At 43.0% G+C, this 23,675-nt stretch overlaps 1 long non-coding RNA gene across 1 annotated transcript in view; it reads left to right on the top strand.

Moving 5' to 3' along the window:
* Window positions 1–14,970: 14,970 nt before the first annotated feature.
* The window catches only part of LOC135417019 (uncharacterized), a 58,412-nt gene continuing 49,707 nt past the window's right edge, over window positions 14,971–23,675 (top strand). Inside the window, exon 1 of the long non-coding RNA XR_010431865.1 lies at window positions 14,971–15,159. This is a non-coding gene — a long non-coding RNA (uncharacterized LOC135417019). The remainder of the gene's footprint in view (window positions 15,160–23,675) is intronic.

Consider the following 23,675-nt stretch of genomic DNA (forward strand, 5'->3'; position numbering starts at 1 on the left):
ATACATGTAGGCAGAGAAGGCATGAAATAGATGGAAAGCAGAAATACTTCAAGAAATAACGGAATTAACTACTGGTGAACACATCTGCAACTGCAGACAGAGGGAGATGTTTTCAAAGTAAGGCAGAAAAAGAGGAAAAAAGAAAAAGAAAAGGGCATAAGAAGAACGCTGAGCACTTTAGTTCCAAGATGTGACTTGTGGAACATTACACAATAGCCTCAAACTGAAACAGAAGATGTATTATTCCATGTAATGAGAGGGGCTGGGAAGAAAAACTGTCCAAAGACAGAAAAACATATCCAGAGAGCTAGGGCTGGAAAATTCTCCAGGGAGAACATCACAAAGACTGACCTCATGATGACCTTCAGTAGAACTCAAAGCTGTGAAAATCTGGCAATTTTTTATTTCTTTTAACTCAGGCTCTGTATGGAACTATTGTATTGGAAATGCCACAAGACTGTAAAACAAAATTAGTTATAAACATTTACTAGATTAACATTTAAAATTATTGTTACGGTGTTTGGGACTTTCAGGTAATTATTCCTTTATTTGAGAATACACAATTTTAATTACTGTATTTCATGTAAATTGTAGATAGATGTGCACATTTGGGATATTTAACCCTGTCCCACGTTAGCTGCAGGCGACACACAGGGATACTACACTGATGCCCTAAGCTTGCTCTTTAGGAATGTGCCTGTTTGTTTGTCACTAAAAAAACCTGATGTTTTTCTTTAAGCACTGAGCTCTCTGCATCCATGCCACCTATATAAATGCCTTGTATTTTCAACAGGATATTTCCTACTTCAGAGCTATACTACCAGGAGGAGAAAATACACATCAGTGCTCAGCATCTCTAGTGCTGGTTGTATTTGCCATTATTTGAGAGTAAAGAACATGTAAGTATGTATTTCTGGTGCATTCCCAGCAGCACTTTCTGTGAGTAACCAAACTGGAAGCAATATATTTTCAATTCTCAAGAAAATCTATTCTTTGTCAGTAAGTATGTCAATAATTTCCCCGTCCCAGTTCCCTTTTCTGGGACTGTTTGTCTTGGATGTCTTAAAAAAATTCAAGTGATTTAAGAGATTTCGGCAAAGCTGTTGGGGAAGAGCTGACCTCAGCAACAATGTGACAGCAAGCTGAGCAGATGAGGGTGAAGACAGAAGAGCTGATCTCCAGGCCATGGGGCCTTGGTTTGGTAAGTCTTTTCCCAAAAGCTGTCTGCCCACAGAAGACTTAAATGCTTTGGACTATTACACTTTGGCCTGTGAGGGCAGGACACTCTTAAGTGCTGGACAGTTAAGCCCGATCAAATTAAGGTCTGGCTACATCAGCACCCTCTAAATCAGTACTGATCTTAATTTTACAAGGGATACAGAAGCATCAAACAGCTCCTGGTGCCTTTAGGAGTCAAGAATGATCAGTGCCTATAGGGACAACCTGTGTTGCTGGTTTCTGTTGTTTGCTACTGTGTAGTAGATCTTCAGATACCCATCTTGAATTTAACCTATTTTAGCTAACTTTCTTACATTTTCTGTTTGTTTCTAAGCATTCCAATATTTGAATTCATGGTTAACCTAAGAGGACAGATTATCAGGCAGAGAATATAAACTGGTTGGCTTTCTCTCAGGAGAAAAAAGAGATGGAGAGCAGAAGGACTATGCTTGAGCAAGTACATGCCGGAGTCATTCTGGCTGTGTGGCTTTTGGAGAAGATCTGACAATGTAGGCAGGTTTGGGCAGCCTCTTGGAGTTTGTAAGGCTCCAAGAGTTTATGTGGCTTCACTCCACAGGGCATCTAGAAGTGGGAACATAATACAAGAGTCAAAGGTCCTGGAAGAGTCACCATGAGTTTTCCACTCCTAACCCTGGAAACCACTGACACTATTCTACAGATCTTCCTTTGTTGGTACAAAGGCATTTGTGTTTCCTTTGCTTCATTCTTTCCCTGCTTGGTGCCAGAGGCTCTGATGTCAAGCAGCAAAGAGTTGTCTTCTGTCTTGGTGCTGTGGGTTCTGTGCTCCTCTAATAATATGCTGAGCACCTTGAATTTCTATTGGCATCTCCGAGAGCTTCAGGTTGTCAGAAATGTTGGGGCTCTGATCCCACCCAAGCCCTCCTTTGAAGGCAGCATTTGAACCCTTAGTTTCTCTCCTAGTAAACCAGCATATGTCTTTCAAGGGCACATGTCAACAAGAGCTACTGCATTTATTCCATGGACGTGAGCAAGGAGACAATATTCCTTTATAATCTACTTGCTATTAACTCAATTTTCTATTTCAGTGGGAGAAACTCCCTTCCTTGGCAAAGATCTCAGTGAGCCTGTGGTCTGTCTTGTAGACCACGGTAGATTTTTCTGCTTCTCCCCATGCTATGACTTTTTATGGCCAGTTTTGCCCAGTGTTGTCTAGAATTCTATTATGAAATACAAAGGAGATCTGTGTGATTCCCAGCCTCTGGCTCACACCCTCTCAGCATCTGTTTTTCCAGGTGTTTACAGTAAGGCTTTGCTTTGTTACCTGCTGCACGGTGTCATGATTTCCTGTTCACAGAGTTTTCCTCCTGGACTGAATTTTAATCATGTGTGTGTCTGCAGGTGTGTGCAGGCAGACATGGATCCATGTGTGTGTGTGTTTTAAATTAGCTTCACTATCTTCAAAGCCATAGGAAATACTGTTCCATGGATAAAGTGGTTTTATTCACCATGAACAGAAGAGAAAGTAGTAAGAACCAGGTAACTGAATTGGGCACAAAACTGGAATGAAAAGGTAACTAGAGAGACAGGGATTTCCCATGGCAAAGAGGAAATACCATAATGACTGACTCAATAAAACTGGGCAAAGGTTCCAATCTAGGATTGATTTCTAAGGTCCCTGTCTATAAGACTTTTAATTGACAGGCTGGTGGTTTTCAGCATGAGCTCACCTGCAAACACCAGAGAAACAGCAGTAACAGGAATGGTATAAAATACATATTGATTCACCCATGGAGATAGTCTGGCAAGGAGGATTTTTGACCATTCATTTCTGTAATTATGATGACAGATTAACCTTGCTTCAGGGAATCCAATCTACTCCACCTTTAGATGTCTTTTGAATGTCCAAGGAGAGAGACTGCATTGCCATTAAAGCCCTGAATCCAGCTTCTGACCCCTGTAGAAAGTCCCTCCTTTCAGGTATTGCAGGGATTATAGCTGAGAGGAGCACTGACTGCTATGGAAGTTGTGAGAGTGAGACAGAAGGCATCCTCAGAGCTCACCATGGGGCCATAAACCTACCTGAGCAGAGACTCTCATGAGGAATGGCAGCTTCAGCCAATGCCTCTGAAAGATAAGATAGGCATGTGAAAGGTGGACAAGAAGTAGCCTTATTTTTGCTACCTGGAGGTGAGACCTAACAGGGTTGTTAAGGCAGGCTGCCCAAAAGTGGTCAGAATCCAAGTTTCCTGTCAACTACTACAACCTTTGTGTTATTGCACTTCATTGGTGCCAGCGTGAACCAAGGGCTCAGCATTTTGGAGGTGAAGATTTGGCATGTTTGTGGTGATGTCACTTTCTCCCTTAGAGCCTTCAGAAAGAAATGAGATGTGCTGGATCTGTTTTGATCTGTTGGACCCATTAGAGAACAGATCTGGTAGCCCTCTGCCAGGAAATCCAGATAAGTAATGGCACAAGTCGCACCCAATGCTAGACTCTTCTGTTGGCAGGCTGGAGCCAAGATATCTGGCAAGAATGGGAGGAAGGGAAGGCTTTGTGTCCAGACTGGTCAGTTTGGGACCATTTTGTCAGCCTGCAGTTAGTTCACATTTATAATTTCTGTGGTGCACAAATGTCTATAACATCAAACACTTGCTGGATGGGTTTTGCTGGGTACCCAGGGTTGCAGAAGCACGTATATCAATGGATACCCAGGAGAGGAACCATCAAGACCCTTCTTCATGGCAGTTTCTTGTGACAGAGAACACTGGATTCCTAAGCTTGCTGTGACTCTTTTTGATTACAGAAAGAGAAAAATTATGCACATCAATGCACGCCATGCTTAAGTGAGCTACTCCTGCGGAGAGGCTGTGTGTGCCTAGGTGGAGCCCCAGACCATCATAACTACCTCACTCAGTAACCTGAGCTGTGCTGGTACACTGGTGAGTGTTGAAATCAACCCCATCAGGATGCAGAAATAGATAAGCCCTACTCTATCCAAATGAGTTAAATACAGGCAGTACAAAAAAAATTGTTAGAAAATGACACCAATTCTTACTGTGCAATTTTTTTTTCTGTGCAGAAGTAGATGAGATCTAGATGATAAGATATGTTATCCTTCTCAGTCTTCAAAGCAATAAAATCACACAGCTGTGCTTTGTCACTTGGAGGTAAACGCTCAAAGGGCAGGAGCAAGGCATTGGACCAGTCAGGAGCATAGTTTGACCATACTCAAAAAAACCTAAACAAACAAACAAAGAAGCTGGAAACACTTGATGTTTCCAGTGCTGGGCTACAGCTGGAGACAGTAATAGGAAGTAATGCCACAGCTTTACTAAACCACATTTTGACAATTTCCCTACTACTGCCTGTGTCAGTGATCCAAGCCCATCATGGAAAAACCCACAGTAGGGTGGTGGTGTTGTGTGATCCACTTCTGGGGGGCTCATGTGAGGAGAGGATGGACTGCTCTGTGCAGTCATTGACATCAGAGGCTCAGATGTTTCAAAATAAGGGTTTCCAAGCTTTTACACCAGTTTCAGTGAAAATCATCAAAAGCTTGGCCTTTTTTTTTTATTGTTAGGTAACTGCCCATTGTCCAGGTTTAATTGACATAGAGAATGCTGAATTCGTAACTATAGTTCACAGTTCACAGACTCCGAGAATCACGGAGTGGGTGAGGCTGGAAGGGATCACAGTGGGTTGTCTGGTCTGCCCTCCTGCTCAAGCAGGGACATCCCAGAGCACACTGCCAGAATTGTGTTACCATTTATTAGGTAGTGTCTTTTACTGCTTTGAGGAATAATAACAAAATTGTCACTATGGGCTGCAATGGCAATGGTGCGATGCTGTCACGTAAAAACATGTTTGCTGATGTTTGCACTTCAGTGCAGCCCTGAAAAACCCTCCCTGACTGTACGGATGTTCCTTATCCAAACTGAGGTAAATCTGGTGAGATTGGGCAGCCTGTATGGGAGGGCCGCGCTCGGAAGTGTCTCTGTGTGGCACAAGCAGTGCCAGAGGCTGGGAGGAGGGCTGCAGTCCTTCGGGTGGCTCCCGTTTTCCCCGGGGAATCCCGCTGCCCGGGATTTCCCCCGCTCGGGGCGGGCAGAGCCCTCAGCGCCCTCACGGCCGCCGTGCGCGCGCCGGGCCGGCAGGGGGCGCCAGAGCCCCGCGAGAGCTCCCGGTGCGCGCGGGGCTCCCGCACCCTCCCGATCCCTCGGGATCGCAGCTCCCGGCTCCTGCCCCGAGCTCCCCGGCTCCCTCCCCGCGCTCCCCGCCTCCCGCAGAACTCGGCCCCGCAGCCGCGGCCCGTGCAGGGCAGCAGACGGGCGGCCGGCAGACGGCGGCCTCGCCCGGCGGCGGGAGCGGTTCCCTACGGGAAGCACAAGCGCCCGGGGCTCCCCCTGTTCGGGACCCTCCAGCCAGGCGAGCCCGGCGCTTCCGCGGTCCTCCCCGAGGGTGCCAGCATCGTGGGATGTCGGCCGGCTCCCGAACGCGTTACTTCGCCATTGTAAAGACTTGGGGACACGCTGCTGACACTGCCCTCCCCGCACGGCAGCGGGGGCTGCTCCGGGCACAGTCGTCAGCAATTTGACACTTTTGTTTATTGACAACTTCATACATCTTTTTGGTAGGTTTTGTTTTGGACAGAGGGTTTTTTTCGTGTATTTATTGTCTCTTCTAAACCAAGTGCTTCGCGATGTTCAGACATACTGTGAATAAGCAGTATTTGTTACCTTGTTAAAATTAAGTGATTCCTAGTTAGCACAGAGTATAATCCTATACTTAGGCTTCTGACTTTCATTTATTTGGCAGTACAACTTTTTGCCTTGGACGCACACTTTCAAGTTAAATCTTTGAGGTGAGACACTGCCTTGCCGCTGGCAAGGAAAGCTTGCTTTTGTAGTAGTAGTGACTAATTTACACGCCTGCCCCCGCTCTCTTTCTAGCCTTCTATTCATAAGCAATACATCAAGGGTGGACGAATGCCAGCAGAACAGTCTGTCTTCAGGAAAGATACTAGCTTTTTTTTCACCCTTGCTTGACTCCCTACTTGTGCTGGCACGGAAAGTCTGTCAGTACAACCTCCATCGTTACCTTATTTTTCCTTGTTTCTTCCTACTCCAGTTCCCTCCAACCCTTCAACCCTCTTCCTGATAAATATCTTGATGCTGAGGAAGGCGCTAACACGAGTTTATGTATGTTTTAATTTAGAAGTCATTCCTTCTTTCTTTCTGAGATAGATTTCAAGGGAGCAAAAGTCCCTTTGTAAGTGTCACCCGGATATTTCACATCCGATCCAAGTGCCTTCTCTGGCTTGCTCAGGTTTCACATAAGCTGCTCTGTAGCCACAGAAGTCCTCGAACTTCTTGCTGAAGTTGCAGCCAGCCATCCCCTTCCGCAAGGAGCGGGAGAAAGGATGTCCACAAGAGTTCACATTAGTAATGACTCTAAATGCCCATTTCCCACACATCTTCTCTAGCACAAACAACAAAAATAGTCCACTTGCAGAGAATCTGATTCAGCTTTCTTGCATTCCGCAATAACAGATGGATTGCTAGACTGTTTACTGTTGCTTCCCACAAACTTCCTGTTAGTAAACTCCTGTATTATTTATGAAACAAAAAAATTACAAAGAAGTATCTTAGCTGATTACTGCCTGCTGGTGAACCACTGCCAGAGGAAGTTTTTACACAAATACGTGTGTGGGAGCAAAGATCACTCCTGCTGCAGTTGTTGGGTTTTAATTCTTATTTTTACAATTGTTTGTTTCACAATATACTGTGACCCTGTTGTGCTGTGCTCCTGAGGAGGTATTTCCTGCACTTGGACATTTATGGTTGAGTTGAGGTATCTGTGAATGTGTGAAGGAGAGAGGGGGGAAAAAAAGCAGCACACATGCATGTTACAGAGATCAGCTACGAATAAGAAATGTTTAAAACCTTTTTGGTTTACATTGACAGTGATTAATGAGATGTTACTAATGTGATATTAATCTCTGCTGACCCACCTTAAGAAACAGACTATCTTGGAGCTTTTGCCAGAAAACAGAGAACAGTGCTGTATTGATCACCTTCATGTTACTTCTGACATAAGTAGATAGTAAATGTGAAGAAACTTTATTTTCCTCTCAGATTGGCTGTTAAACTCCACAACACACAGGATCTGAGAAGAGCACTTTGTTTGCACTGCATACTGTAAGTTAGACTGATTTCTGACTCTCAGTGATGTGAGAGGGGAGGCCAACCTAAAAATCTGTTTTTACAATTTTATCAACAGAGCTAGTGAATTTTAAAAATCATCTGTAAAAAAAAAGAGCAGAATGTAATGCAGAAATATGAATTTTGTATATTACTAAAAGTACTTTCAGTGTTTTTAAAAATAACACTTGACCTACCATAGTCATTCTCTTTTTTTAATAGTTGCTATTATATTTCATTGAGATTATATTCTATTTATGTATTCTGTATGAATGAATTGGCTGGTCCACCTGATATTTATGATTGTAGTCATGCATTATATATACATACAGAAACAGAATGAAATTTTTCCTGATCTGAGACACAGATAATTCTTCCTCAAGATTTTTTATGTGATTCCCTAAACCAAAATCAAAACTCAAAACAGCACAGCAGATCGAGCACTTTCTAGTGTCAGCCCTGCTACACGGATCAGTCATTGCATAAAGTTTAACCAAAAAAAGCTGTTGTGCATTGTAGGCAACTGCAGGATGCTGATTAAATCACTGAAAACCTTTATAAGATCTGTATTTGCAAAGAACTTATATCAGACGGAAGAGGGAATTTGCTGATCCTGGGGCAGAGCTCGTTTTTAAGTGTTTGTGTGAGACAGCATCACGTAACTGATCACTCATTTCAAGTAATAGTAAGAATATGTCCTCTCTGAGCAAACTCTCTTTTCTCTGCCTCTTTAAACACCCTCACTCAGAGCTCCTATTGACAGGAACAGAATTCAATAGTATTAAGGCACACGATCAACGGCAGAACCTCCCGATGCTTCCAATCCACCAAAAAGAATCTTGTGACAGATGTTTCTGCGCTTTATGCAAATAGGAACTTCATGGATCAGTTTTCTTTTCCTCCGTGGAATATACGCATCTGGAAAATAGAAATCCAGCTCCACGACATGAAGTGGAAAAAGAAAAAAAATCATGCCACTGACCAAACAGGCAGCCAAGAGAAAGCAAGCTGTAGATGTGAAATCAAATAATTAAACTGCTGGTTCTTAGGATCACTTCTGGGCTTAATCAAGCAGTGTACGCGATGATATAGGTTTTATGGGCTCTCTCTGCGAGAACACTCACTCACAAGTAGTTTCTGAAACAGGGGAAAAGAAAATCTTTCCTGTATTGTGTATAATGTTTCCTCACATTTTTATTTTTTTTACCATTTCTGATGTTCTGTTTTCATTCTCACAGTGGTTGTGGATAGCTGTATTAGATGTGATATGTAAGTGTATTAAAAATAGTGAAGTTGAGTTTGCACATGAAGAAAGGATTTCAGCTTCTTATATGTAATAAATAAGGTATAAGCATTTATATAAACTGTATGGATTTAGTTATGTTCATTATAATAGCACAGAAACCTGGACATGTGAAAATGACTGATGAAAAGAAGAAAGATAATTTCTTTCCTATTTATTGAGAGGAAAAAATAACCCATAAACTTACTGAATTAAAGGAGGTTTTAAGGAAATATAGATTTACAAATTATTATATAATATATAAAAGACCATCTGCGTTTATTAATTTCTGTAGTATCATGCAATAAGAAAGAGCTGTAGAATCCCATCTATTATTACCCTAGAAAATCATGAGAGGTGGTCATCCTAAATGCAATTATTTATTAAAAAGCTATTTTTATTACTATTAATAAATAAAATCAATACCATTATTTTAGACTGATTTGTTCTTCTTCTGATTTTATATAGTCCTTTTAAAATTTCTATACAAGTATTTTTTATCATCCGATGTCAGAACTGTCTGTATCTTTCTGTATCTTTTTTTTTTGGTGAGGCTTTTGTTAATTTTGTATATTTTAGATGGTTTAAATCTCTCGTGGGTCACTATTTTTTTCCCAATATTTTCATTTAGAATTTAATTCAGAGCCTGTAACTGGTACTGTGTAAACATTCAGTCAGGATCTATGATAAATTTTCTTTATATATACACAAAGCCTGGTTTTGTATCATAGTATTGTCTAGAATCTTGTCTTCATTTCATGACTAGTCAAATGCTGGGAAGAGATCTTTATTCAATTCAGATGTACTACATAATTTTTTTTTTAAGCCCCTTCCTGTACTTCTTTTCTTCTAGTGAAATTTATAATAAATATTAGTGATTTTACATAGATGTATTTTAATTGACTTCCTTAAAAAAAAGCCAAACATGAAACCAACACCCAAAGATGTAGTGCCAGTCCTAGGAAAAGAGGAAAGAAAGGGATTACATGTGTAAATGACAATCATGCTACACTGAATCTAATCCAGATACCAGCAAATAATTGGCAATATGTTTGTAGATACTATATGAAGTCTGTTTTTGCAAATAGCTGTGCAGCTAGTGATGTTCTGCAGGTAAGGTACAGTTTGAGCTGACCTGCGTCTGAAGAGTCAAATATAATTCAAGACTCAAGTATTAATAGAATAAACTTAATTTTAGTTTTTTTTATAGGTGCAGCTGCATTTTCTATTTAATTATAGGCTCCCACAGTAGTAATTTTTCCATGACCTACTCAATCTCAAAAGTCAGAAAATTGCTTCTTTTTTAAAGCTGACAATAGCACGGTATGTTTCCAAAGGAAAAAGACAAATTACAGCAAATCATTACTTTAAGCATATTTAAATAGCCAGGAAGAAATCCTAATTGAAAAGTTTGCTAAAATGTGGAAAAGTTAGCAGTGCTTTTTTTTAAAAAAACCCACACTTATTCTCATGTTTGTAACATTACAAGCTTCTTATGATACGATGTCTTTCCTTTCTCTGCTCACCCTCTACACCCATGCTATCCTTTCTGATAAGGTTAGACAAAACATTTTTAGGAAGCAAAAATTTTAACTGGAGAGAAATTAATCTGTACATATGTTTAATTATATAAGTTGATTATTCCATGTGAAGCTGATACAGAGATAATGGGAATCTTTGTATTTCTTTGCATGGGTTCCAGAGCAGTCTGTGAGGCTTTATTATGCAGTAGTAGCTAATTTACCCTTGTATTTTAAAAGAATTTTGTAGCCATATAATTATCATGACACATATATACAGGTGATATAGTAGCATATTTATGTTAAACTTTAACAAGATTCAAGTTAATAAAATTGACCTAGAACTGAGCAGCATCTGAGTAATCCCTAAATGAGTATGTGTTTAATGCGGTTCATGGGGTGTAGTGTGAGTGGCAGGGCTGGGGCTGCCGGGCAGAGCTGGTGGAATTGTGCAGGGAAGCTCCTCCCGTGTCCTCACTGGCTGCCTTTGGGGGGCACAGGGGACCTGTGAACGCTGATTTCAGAGGAGTTAGGCAGTGTTGGGAGATACAGTGGATCTGTGAGGAGTTGGGCAGTGCTGTGAGCATCCCCACGCTGTTGTTTGCAGGTGGGGAGCTCTGGGATGAGGGTGTGGAGTGACTGTGACTGTTGGCGGCCAGTCCCTGTTTGGGCCCTGTCACTGCCCATCGAAGGCAGTCTCTGGGCAGAGCCATTCACCACAGAGCATGGGGTGCACCTGTGGTGGGCAGGGCTGGGGGCACCTCCATGGCTCCTCTGCTCTCTGTGCCCCTCACCGTCCTGGCCAGCTGCCTGCAGAGCTGCTAGTTCCTTGTCATTAACTGCGTTACTGACAATGAGGGTATTTCTAACCACAAATGTTCAGAAAGGAAAAAATAAGGGTATCATAAAATTGACTTGATAATCATGAAGTGAACCCTGGTCCTCCCAGAAACCTCCTCCCCAGTAAACCTGTGCTCTTCCCCCATTCTCTCTGGTCCTTCTCCCACTGTTTCCTGCCTCTGAGCTTTCCCCCAGCACAGCAGGGCCCAGGCCCTTTTCCCCAGAGTCCCCTGGGACTGTGACAGCTCATCCCAGGGTATCTGCAGCAGACCAGCTCCCAGGGAGCAGAGGCAGGGCAGCCTCAGATCTGCAGAGGATTTTGGAGGGGCTGGTGAGCGCCGGCACCGTGGGAGGAGGTGGGCTGGCCAGCAGGAACCACTGCTGGCATCTCCTCATGGAAGAGAGGAGAAAAAGAAAGCTGGCACTGGGGTTCCTTCTGCTGCCACAAAATACCTGGAAAGAAGACTTGTCTGTCAAGGTAGGTAGCCATGGCAATGTGCCTTCTGCAGTTTCCCCAAGGGAGCACACAGAAGAAGGAGTTGCTCTCCTATGTCTGCTGAAGTGCTTGAGCTCTTCCCCCTCCCTGTGTTCTCCATTTCCTGTCTCTAAATGACTGAACCTCTTAAAATTAGGCCCAGGCCATGGTCCTGTGAGAGAAAGCAGTGATTAGTATGATTCTTCCTACAAAAAAAAGACAATCATTAGAGGAGGAATTTGCTGTATTTTTGTCTTATTTTACATGACCAGCAGGTCAGATTTACCCATGTGGCTCTCAGTGTAAGACACAGAATGAGTTCAGGAAAATATTGTTGTCGCCAAAAATATTCTGTGAGAGCTCCATAGTGATAAGAATGGTTGTAACTTTGTCAAAGCCCATTCCAGTTCTACTCCATGATACAATCATCTGACCCAAGCCATTTCTGCACCAGGTATTCAGATATATTTGCTAGTTTAAAAAAGCCAAAAAAGTTTAAATCTAAATTTAAGCAAACGCTTCAGGTTTTGACCCTGGTTAGTCACCCAGGACATTAGACAGAAAATAGTCTTTTCAGTCCCTTGGTTGTTCTAGTCCTTAGATCGAGAGCAGAGCAAAAAGACAGTGAATGGGCTGCTTCTTTATGTAAGGGGCAGCTCAAAGCAAGGGCAGGAGCAGGACTGCACCCTCCATTTGGAGTCGTGGTGGCCTGGTTGTCCCACAGCTGTTCAGAGCTGGGATCCCTTGATCCGTCTGTTCTCTACCCCAGTGCTGCTCCTCTGGTTTGTACATCAGAGGAGCTTTATGCAAAACCAATCGGCATCCAAGGATTGTTTTGGCCAGCAGTGTTTTTCATTTAAGTCAAATGAAAAATGAGGTAAAGTTTGTCATACTTGCCTGATACCTTTTCTTTCTGCCGCTTTGTGTTAATTAGCTGGTGTGAAAAAAATGGGAGTGTAAGTATGAGGGAGATGGATTTTTCTCGTGGTTTTTTTTTTTTTTTTTGGTCTAATTTTTCAGTCATTTATCAGACTATGCTGTTGTGTTTTCTTACCCACCTGATCCCAGACCATGCTGATCTACAGAATCTCATTTTCATAACAGCTGGCTGATCACCAGCACAGCTGAGTTGGGGGACTCAATGGAAGGACCTTGACCCCCCAGCCAGCATCTCTCAGGGAATTCTCTTTGTTGGGTGCTTTCAGCTGAGGCCACGCCCAAAGTCGAAGGTGATTTCTATTTGCCAAAGTGGGAAGACAACAGGAGAAAGAATAAAGATGAAAAATCTAAGCAGTCAGTTGAACTTGTTCAGCCTGATACCCGTCTGCGGTATTCAGGCAGCAGCTAACCCAAGGTTTCCCTAACCTTGGCAGAAGTGCAGGAAATAGTTGGAGTAGGATGAAGTGTTCTTGAACTGTTTCTCCAATGTATCAAGCACAAGCAGGCCATTCTTCAATATTAAGCATATGCCTCTCTTTTCTTCCCCTTTAAAGAAACTTTTTATTGTAGACCATAAAAGGGGGGGGGAATCAATCAATCTCTATGGACCTCTGTGCTGCATCTACGCTATCCAAGGACAAAGATGCAAATCAGGACCTCCCCAGCATAATAGAATTTATAAGGCAAATTTCTTGCTAAAGTCTTACAGTGAAAGAAATAGCTGTGCTCAGTGTTATTTTAAACAAAAAGGAAAAAAATAATTAACCACATTCTTAAAAACATCAGCTTCCTTCAATGCATCAGAAGCAACATTCCAGATAAAAGCAGCATGATGTGAAAAGACCTGATCAGCAACAGATTGATGTCTGGGCTGGGGGACTAATGTAAGAACTTAAAGACTTGGCTAGAGAATATATCTTGAGAAGCATAAACATATAAGAGGATGCCAAACCATGAAAGGCTTCTTTTGCACTGAGAATTCAGAAATCGGCTTGTTGACAAGCAGAGAAGCCAATGCTGCTAGCAAAGCACATAGGGCGATGAACAAACTCAGCCTTTGGGAGCCTAGGATGAGATCTAGAAAGGGGCCAATCAATTTATCCGTGATTTTAAGTTTCTACACTGGGTATTTAGTTGCTCTCAAGCCTCAGACCTCCCCGCCCAGCTGCCAGTGATGAATGTTTCAGGGACTGGGGTAGCCAGCTTTGAATCAGAAAGTGTGAGCTAGTGGTCAGTTTTTAGAGAGGATGGAGAGACTTTGAGACACTGACTGCAGAAGCCTGGTTGAGCCATTTGTTGAGGTTAAGGAAGAGCCCGGTTTAATTTCCTGCTACATTTTCTGGCCATTGGCTTAGCAGTGGGCTCCTGTGTACTGGATGAGACCTTGGAGGCTGCGTGGAGTCTGAGCTGTTCTTCAGCTGGCACAGCACGTCTGAGGCAGGTGTATGCCTCTGGAACTGTGATATCCCCCTAGCCTGTATGGAGCTACTGCAGCATAAATACTAGCTTTAAACACTTGAGCAATGGGCGAAGTAAGCAAACTCATGCTGTTCTTAAAAGTGAGACCTGGTCACCCTTTATTAACTGGGGTAGTCTCTCTGGGATGCTAGCAGAGAAGTGGTATTCTTCTCTTGTTTTTCCTCTAGCTGCATTTAAAATTGGATAATTCAATAATTAGCTTAGAAATAACAAATTTATATATGAAGCAAAATAGCTAGTAGTTATTAGGGTGTTAAATAGCTACTAGCTAATGTGCAGTCTGATTTTTGATGGGTAAGCTACGTTAAAAAACTATATTCTAAGGAAAATAGACATACTTACAAAAACATGTGTTGTGCATATGATGAGGAAAAAATAAACTCTTTACCTAAAAGAGCAACTTGAGAGGGCAATCTATAGGAGAAAACACCAATGGCTTCATCTTTTGCAAGCCTACCATGCAACCGCCCAGGCTAAACCCTGCCTTTTTCTGGTTTGGAAAAGATCTTGAATGTTCTTTAAACTTGTTGACTTGCTCCACTTTTGCCAGGCCTTCCTGCATAAGCACACTGATCCAAATGCAATCATCCCTTGAGACGTACTCATGTTATTGTCAGGTGTCTCCTGGGGGCTGAGCACCTACCCTGGGAGGATGCTGGTAAGTACTGCAGACACCTCTTCTTTCAGCAAAGCGATCAACGACTATGCAGCTGATGGCTCTCATTCTTGTTTGGTTGGCAGGGATGGTGTCACTAAACTTGAGCTCACTTGTCACAATGGAATTTAATTATCTGCTGGAGAGAAGCCCTGACAGCTGTGGCGTAGGTTTTTCAATGTGGATGTTGCCTGGTTCGCAAGAAAAATATCAAGGGCTGGTGACAACAGCCATGTTCTAAAAGCATCTCCGCCTGGGTTAGACCATGCCTACCAAAGCGGTACGTGCGATTATCTTGAAGTTATTTATTGACTGTTGTGTCAGATCATGGTTAAAGTTTATCTTTACTGAAAGTTGTCCTCAGGAATCCTTATATTTCATCAAAAGTAACTTTTCTTTTCCAGGACTTAGGTTGGAAGCACAGTGTTTGTTTACTGCATTGCCCTTGGGTTTGCCTCTGGCTTGTGCTTCCTGGGGGAAAGGCAGTGGGACTGCTGCTGGTTCCTAAAACACTGACAGTCTGTGATGGCCTTCTGGTAGTGAAGCCATTTTGCTAACAGCAGCATCAGGTAAGAGCTCATCATTTTCTTATGGTAATGGTTATAACTGATAAACTAAGGAAACATGAGCTGACAAAAAGGGCAAGTTATCTGTGTGTGTGTGTTTTTATTTGTTTTGTGGTTTGTTTTTTTAATGGAACATTACCTCAGCTCATACCCCAGAATACTGGGATTTTTTTATTTTTACCATTTTTTTTTCCTTGTTGGCAAACAAGTACTCCTGCCAGTAGCTCTCTAAGGTCACTGACATGCTCTGAGACGCTGAAGGCACTTTTATAATAAATTATGTTATACATTTGCAAAAATAAAGGACCCGTGCTGTGAATAGGAAGATGCCCCCATTTGGCATTTGTTTGCCTCCTGCCAACCTTGGAGGAGCACCCAACCACCCAGATACACACACACACCTTTGGGAGCCCTAAAGGCAGATCAGGATCATCCTCTGACTTGCATCCCTGAATCCATCCACCTCCCAGCATACAGAAGCATTGTCCCTCAAAGACTGAAAAAGGAGCCTTTTTTTCCTGTGGGCAGTTTGTGGGTGCCAAGCTACACCCATGGACATACTTCTCCTCTCACACACCACAGACTACCATGCATGCCTCCTGGGACCTCCTGGCCACATTCCCTGGGCTTCAGGTGAGCTCACCCTAAATCCTGGGGTCCATGGCTGCAGTCCTGTCCTTCCCCTGCTGGTACTGAAGCAGAAAGTACACTTCAAGTGCTGGAGGGGAGGCACTCCACAGCCTCCGTTTAAAGAAGGGTGAGGCCTTTCTGGCCCCAAAGACGTTTTTCTGCCAGAAGTCTTTTTCTGTATTAAAGAACAGATGAAGTGGAGTGTTGCTTGTGCACTCTCTAGGCCACTATTAGATTAAACCATGCTTAGTACTAGTTGGTGTTTCTTGTGCCTGTTGTCCTGGAGCTTCCTGGGCTCAGTTTGGAAGTTAGACCACACCGCTGTACTTCCCAGGACCAGGCAGGGCAAGGACATCATTTGTCCGTGCCCTGCTCAAGTGAGAGGGAAGGCACTTTTGTAAGGCCCTTGCTGCTAGCATGAGCTAAAAGGGGCAACCTGTCTGTAGAGAGCATTGGGAATGAGTTTCTTCTCCAAAAAGCGGGTGTGTTGTAATCTGTTTACATCGTGCACTGGCAGCTCTTGATGACTGCTGTTAGGATTAGAAACAATTTGGAAATTCTGGAGTTAAAACAATGTAAGTTGCACAAAGATAATACTTAATAAACATGAATAGACAGTAGGTTGGGTTTTTTTCCATCCTTTTAATATGACTTTTAGACTTACAAGCTTTTATCTTATTTTATGAGGCCATGTGAAATAAATTAAATGTAACACAAGATGCTGTTAAAAAAGATTTTATGACATCAAGAACTGATTCTATATTAGGACCAGATCCTACACAGGCTTATGGATGTGAGTAATTTTGCTCCCATAGATAAGCTATGGAGTCAGCTATGGCTAACCATTTAAATGCTCAGAATCAGGCCCTCATTTTGGACGCACTTCTCATTGTTAAATCAATGTGAAAGTGAAATCTGTCTCCTCTCAAAAGGAAATTGCCAAGACTTTCTACGCTGAGATTTGGGATCTGTAGAAAATGAAGCCTTTTTATTTTTTTCTTCCCTCCAATAATCTGTTCAGTGAACAAGCTGTGAAAAATAGTTCTATATTTTTTCCATGTGATGCAGCAGACGGTAAATTTCCATTTAAAAGAATGATCAGAGTAGCTGCTGGCACTGAACTCTGTTGTCTTAGTCAAACCTCCTTACAAAGAGTTTACAGCAATACAATAGCTTATTATTTCACTCAACCAGAAATCAGATGAAAAAGGCAAAGGGGAAGCCTGAAGTAGGTTCATGGTCAGAATTCTTTTCTTTCTTAACATCTTGGGGTTTTTTAAATGCAGGAGTTGAGATCAGTAGTTTTATGTGTAAGGAGGAGAATATTTCTTTTCACCTCTACTTTTGTATGCTATGAAATAATCAGACTACACACTTCTATAGTGCTTTTCTTCTGGGGATCTGAAAGCACTTTAAAAACATTAATTAAAGTCTCACAACACCCATGTGGAGGTAAAGGAGCATTGTTTGCAGAAGGCTTAACCTGATTCTTTAAGTACTATACACGGAAAATAATGGAATAGTCAAAGCAAATTAATCTAACTGAATTGCTAGGAGCATGTAAATGTATATGTGTGTGTGTATATATGTGCCTATGTATGTGTGTGTACATGTGCATGCGTGGGCCTGCAGACCTGTATTGCTATATGCCTTAGACTGCACTTCTTCTGCCCTGCGTGTCCTGCCTGTTGTTGTCTCAGGGGGCATGATGTCTGCTGCTGCTTCTCTCTGCACGGGGCCTCGGGTCAGTCGACAAATGTGTATCTTCTAGGAAACCCAGGGAAATCTGTCATTGTCATTGATTCGACTAGGATTACTTTAAAAAAATTTAAAAGGCAGAAAAATTATTTTTTTTTTTTTATCACAAAACTTGTGAATGAAAATAATAAGTGGATGGTGGAGACCCAGAAGGGGTTTTGGCCACCTGAGCTGGGGAGGCTGGACCCCCTCTGGTGAAAGTGCCAGCACCTCCCTTCTTTGACTGCCACTTGCTGTCCCTAAGCCTGGTGGCCTTGCCCTTGCTGCTGTTGCTTGAGCAGTCCCCCAGTGCCAGGGAGTTTTGGGGGCGGCGCTGCAGAGGGAGCGCTGCAGAGTGGGCTTGGCTCCTGCTGGGGCTGCCAGCTCCCTTCCGTGCCTGGAGGCAGGAGAGAGGCATCCTCCTGCTGCAGCTTAATATTGGGTTTGGCTTGGCTCCCCAAGGTAGCGATGTCTACATTAAAAATTGTTATTTTACAGACTATAGAACTGGTGTTATCCTTTCCTTTTAGCGTCATTCCTGTCGAGGTGTATTCCCTGTAATCTGCTGAGCATGTGCCCGCCCCATGCCCTGAGCAAGTAGAGTTGTGCTGGGCATCTCCATTTCTCCACCTTCACTGCTTTGATTTCCTGCTGCTGCATCTCTTCGGCCTCAGCTAAAGGCTAGAGCCATCCCAGCCCAGTGTGTCTGACAGGGAAGGCTGATTCATCGTGGCTCTCTAGTTGCGCTGTCAGAAATTAAAATGAAGTGAGGGAATTAATCAAAGTGGAGAAAACCCAAGCTGAAGGACTGAGCCACTCATATTTCTATTTTCAGCTCAGTGGTGCAGTGTGTAGCCCTTTCTCCCACTTGTGCAGCCTGGAATAATGCACTGCTGAACTCTTTCAGCCTGACATCTCTTCTCTTTAGAAAAAAACAGGTGAAAAAAGTATTTTTCTAGAGGTTACAAGACATAATTATTTTCTTTGTTTGGGTCAAAGATGTGGAGAAATAGGTCCACATGACCACTGTGAGTCTGAAAGGAGGTTTAACGGCTACTAAAAGCAAAATGGGCCCTGAAGCCATAAGCTTTCATCATCCCTAGTCCCATGTGCTGTTACAATATAAAAATGCTTTTGGGTCACCAGCATTAGATCCTTTTCTTAATCTTCATTATGTCTCCTTTTCTGCTAACTTTGCTTTCTCTGTCTGATGTAGGCTGTAAGATCTTCAGTGCAAAGAGAGCATCTTTTATCTCTGTAAAGTGTCATGCAAACTTAGGGTAGTGCGTAAATATTTAATAATAATATTAGTGATGGAGATTAGAGTCCTGGAGGAACGTGTCTCCTTCCTTGCAGATGTAGAACATGTAATGGGAGTTTGTGTACTGTTTCATCTCCCTGGTGAGAATTTTTCCGCTCACCCCTTTTCCAATTGCCCCATCATCAACTTGGTAAGGCTATTGGGGCACACTAATCTTGACTGGGAATGGCTTAATTGGAACTGGGCAAATAAGTGCTTTTTCACCTGAGACTTTAAAAGAAACTCCCTTATAATACAAGTTTCCTTTCCTCCATGTTAGAAAATTGGAAACTTGGGAAAAAGGGCATACCTTCTGGTATCTATCCTATGGTTCTAATCATCTTTATTCTGAAAAGGAAGTGAAATGTGACTACAAGTGATCTCCAAATCACATTGCAGAACAGGAAATAGAAGCTTTCAATTTACAAAACATCAGAAAAAAAACATGTTGACTTTTCTGAAATGTTTGCTTTTGGGCAACATCCCTTGCCTCATTCAGTTCCCATCCTTGTCTGGTTGTAGCTCCCCGAAACCACCCCAAGGAGACAGTGCAAAGCCTGATAGCAGGCAGCGGTTCTCTGCACTGCCCACCAGCCCTTTGGTGCCAGGAGCTGTGCCACGGGGCCCTGCAGGCAGCTGGAGAGGCCTCCTCCAGGGGGGCACAGGGACACCTCTGCAGAACATCACTCTGCTGCTCACAGAGACTGGGCACACAGTGCACCTCAGCCACCTCTGGACAAACTACTACACTGGAAAGGTACTTGTGTATTATATGAGCCATTCACAAAAATGTTTTCCTTTAGCTTGTGATGAGCTGCATCTCTCAGGGGTCATTCAGGAGTGAAGGACTGGGGAAAAAAACACTTTATAATTTTTTTCCAAAAATAATCTTCTCATGACCATGCAGAGGAGAAAGGTCACGGCCTTCTGCTGGTGGTGTGTGGGCTGATGGCGTGCTGTCCCACTGCAAGGGCTGTGAGCAGCTGTGAGTCCAGGCCTAGTCTGGGAGAAAACTGTCCAGAGGTGCCCAGAAAGGGAACATCTGTGAGGTCTCCTCATGATGCTGGAGGTGTCAGGAGAGAGGGCTGATCTGTCCTCCCTGCCAGCAGTGGAAGGGCTTCAAGGTGCTCAAGCCTGGGACAGCATCACAGGAGACCAGCTGTGAGGAGCTTAGAGCTGTTCCCAGCACTCTGCTCATAAACCCTTCTTACTTCTTTCTTTTCAGTAGCCTAAATAATTTTAAAATTGGTTGGCTATTTAACTAGATTCACTTTATAGGAGGGTTTATGCTGTACCTTACTTAAATTGTAAATTTTCTAATGCTTGTAGCCAATAGCAATTAATTTAAAATAATTAAGACAAATATACACATTAAATTGCCAAGCACTACATTTTTCTCATTCATTTATGACTTAATAGACTTCATTGTATGTGTTCACTCTTTACTAATTGCACAGTTGACAATTCTTTATGACTTTGAGGAGTTCAACATTTTCTATCTTTACTGGCTGCATCCTCTTAGCATAATCATAGTCTTAATTTTGTTTAACTTATGCTAAAGCAAAATATGAATCTAAACCACAGGAGGCAAATAAAACATGTCATTGTACAGTTTGCTACATTTTATAAAACCCTTTTACAGCATGAACCATCCACCCGTTCTGTTCAATAGAGTAAATGGGATCTAACCATGCTTTAAGGACTGTGCTCATCTTTAAACTGATTAGTTCCTATCCTTATTACAAAATGCAAGCATCTATACCAGGTCTAACATCTAATTCTATATACAATTAAATGGGTAAGCCCTGTTGCCTCCAGCATAATCATTTTTTGGTAGTTATTTACCTTGAGACTCCCTAGGCAGGATCTGGGACCTGTTTCTCCCATTGCTATGGGGTGGGGTGTGGGACAAGCGTTGGCAGGGAGGAGGCCCTTATGGTCCTGGCTGCTCCAGGCAGAAGGGGTGGAGATGAGTAGAAGGGCCAAGCTCACGAGTTGGGGTCAGTGGGAGATCAAGGAAGCCTGAGCCTTGTGCCTGGTTGGGCAGCAGGGATGGGGTGGGAAGGTGGCAGCAGGGATGGGGTGGGAAGGTGGAAGCAGGGGCTGGTGTGGTGTGGGGTCAGTGCTGCAAGCTGTGCCCGCTCTCCTGTGTGCCAGCTTTGGTTTATGGTGCCTGTGCCTGAGACAGGACCCAACCAAATGCTGTGTGGATGGGGTAGCATAAACGGGGCTGCGGTGCTCATGGGGCAGCTCTGGAGATGGATCTGGTGGGAATGCGTACGTCAGGATGCAGCTCTGTGATCACAGGCTCTGCACCAGGAGCAGGGAAAGCAAACAGTGCCTTAACCAAAGATTAATGCCTAGAAAAATCACCCAGACTCTCTCAGCTTTTTTTTCCCCTCTCCTCAGGGGGAAGTGCCCAGCATTACTGCCCGAGCAAGCATCCTGCCGGGGGAGGGAGGGGAGGGGTGTGTGTGTGTGTGTGTGTGCTTGTTGTCCAAAATGCTCCCGGGCAGGGAGGAGACAGCCGGGTCTGGCACAGCTCAGCAGCCAGGGGCTGAAGGACGGCCGGGAACACATTTGCTCATAGCGGCGCCTGGTTAAACCCCCAGCCTGCACATGGCCACATGGCTTTAACCAAGTGCGGTGCAGCGACGCGAGTGAGGGGCTGCCTTTGGCATAAGGGCTCTGTTCGCCCCGTGATTAGGAGAGGAAAGCTGTGACTTGCACTGGCGGACAGGTTTCCTTCTCTCTTGCTTACTCTTCCTTTCTTTTTTTTTTTTTTTTTTTTTTTTTTGGAAATCGTGTTTAACACTCATACAATTTGGTGAAATTACAAGCCCTCAAGGACAGAGGGAGAAGCCAGTCTGTTTAAAAAATAAAAAGAGGACATGATTACTTTGCTGAAGCCGTACTTTCTATTTTCTCTTCCAAAAGAGACAAAAGGAATAAATACTTAAAACCCAGTGGTGACGACAGTGAAGCAATCATGCGGTTGCTGGATACCTTTGTCTCAGAGAGGCATGTAGTCATTTTTACATGTCTGCCACTGGGTGTCAAACCTTTCTTTTCTTCCCCTTTCCATTTTGGATGGCCAAACTGATTATCTAAAATAGAAAATTAGCACACAATGGCTTTACTCTGTGATACCCCTTATGCAACTAATGGGCAAAGCTTGTTAATTGGTTGTAAATGCCAGCAGGTTGCCAAGATAATACTTCAGAAATAAGCGGGTATTCTGATAATTACAGCAATCTTCATCTATAAAAGCTTAAGTAGATGAAGTACTGGCTGGCTTAAAACCAAGATTTATCCCGCTGCACTCGCATTAAAAGAAAAAATAAGATGAAAACAATAATGTAGCAAAACAATTATATAGCAGGAAGCGTTGTAGGTTTTAGAGATTGTGAAAACTCAGAAAGTAAAACAGTGCTGTAATAACCAGTTATGGAAAAATAGGCCATTTACATTTGTGTATAATTAAATAGTAGGCTATGCAATTTCACTTTTTAAAGTAAACTGCCTTTTCCTTTTTTTATAGGGCAACGTAGCCATAATTGCTGCATTAAAGCTTTAATGAAAGAAAAAAGCAGCAGATCAAGATGACATGTAACATCCACATTTGTACTGTGGTGTTCTGCTTGTTTAGTAATGGGAAGCTACTGAGGAGATTAAAATTGCAGAATTCTTCATAGTTTTTTTTCCCCGAAAATTGCTATAGGAAGATCATTCAAAGTCTAAAATACATACAATTTATTTTTCTACCTTCAATCCACAAGGATTTAATGGCTTTCCTAACTCTCAGAGTCTCTGGAGAAATACTTTCTTGCAAAAGAGGGGATATTATTTCAGCTCATCAAAATTATCAAAAGTAAGCAGCTCGAAGCGTAAAAGTCTCACCTCTTGGTTTAGACTATTACTGCAAATGCCAAACAGTATTTTTTAACTCAGATCTACTTCTCAGCTTTCCTGTCAGAATTATCAACAGGTTGATATATAATCTTGTTATTTGGCAGTAAAGCCAAGCTCAGCTGTGTTAAAGCTCCGAAATACGGGTGTGAGCTTTCAAACCAAATTTTTGTCTATGATAGTACAATACAAGGGTTGATATTGGGGAAGGAGGAAGCCTTTCTTTTTTTTTTTTTTTAATGACTTTAGGTGCACCTTACAGACTGCTTTTAATCATTGATGCCTCCTGTGATTGAGCGAGGGCACGTTTCAGAGTTTCAGAGGCAGGAGGAGCGCAGGGCAGTACTGAGGGGCTGCTTTGTTCAGGCTTTGGGGGAAAAGGCAATACCAAACGGACACACCCTTCCTGCTGGGCATCTGGGGGACCCATGTTGCTGGCTTGCACATAACAGGAGCCCGCCCCTGGTGTGTGCTGCTCTGCTGGAGCATTTACCCATCTTCACTGCCTCCTCCCATAAGGGTGAGACCATGCAGAGGCACAGGGGCTGCAGAGAGCCCTTTCCTGGTGGCTGAACCCACATGCCTGGCACGGCCCTGGGTGCAAGGCACTGACACAAGAGCAGCTCATGCTGGATTTTTCCATACGTGGAAAATAGGCTGTGACATGCCCTGCAGTAGGATCAGCCCGGTGGGACACTGGTGGATATGCTGGAAACAAGGCACACCATGCTGTGGAAAGTTAGATTTGGATGTGTGCATTGTCTTATCAACTTATCAAATATTTGATGGAGATGTCTTTCCTGTGTGTGGTCATGCAACATCAACCTCTTCTCACACATTATCCACAAGAAAAATAAAAAGAGCCCAGTGGGCAAGCAGGGACAACCCCTTAAATTTTGGCAAACAAAAAGGTGAACCATGTCACCTAAACCCTTTGTGGAAA

Source organism: Pseudopipra pipra, chromosome 7, assembly GCF_036250125.1.
Source record: "Pseudopipra pipra isolate bDixPip1 chromosome 7, bDixPip1.hap1, whole genome shotgun sequence".
Lineage (NCBI taxonomy): Eukaryota > Metazoa > Chordata > Aves > Passeriformes > Pipridae > Pseudopipra > Pseudopipra pipra.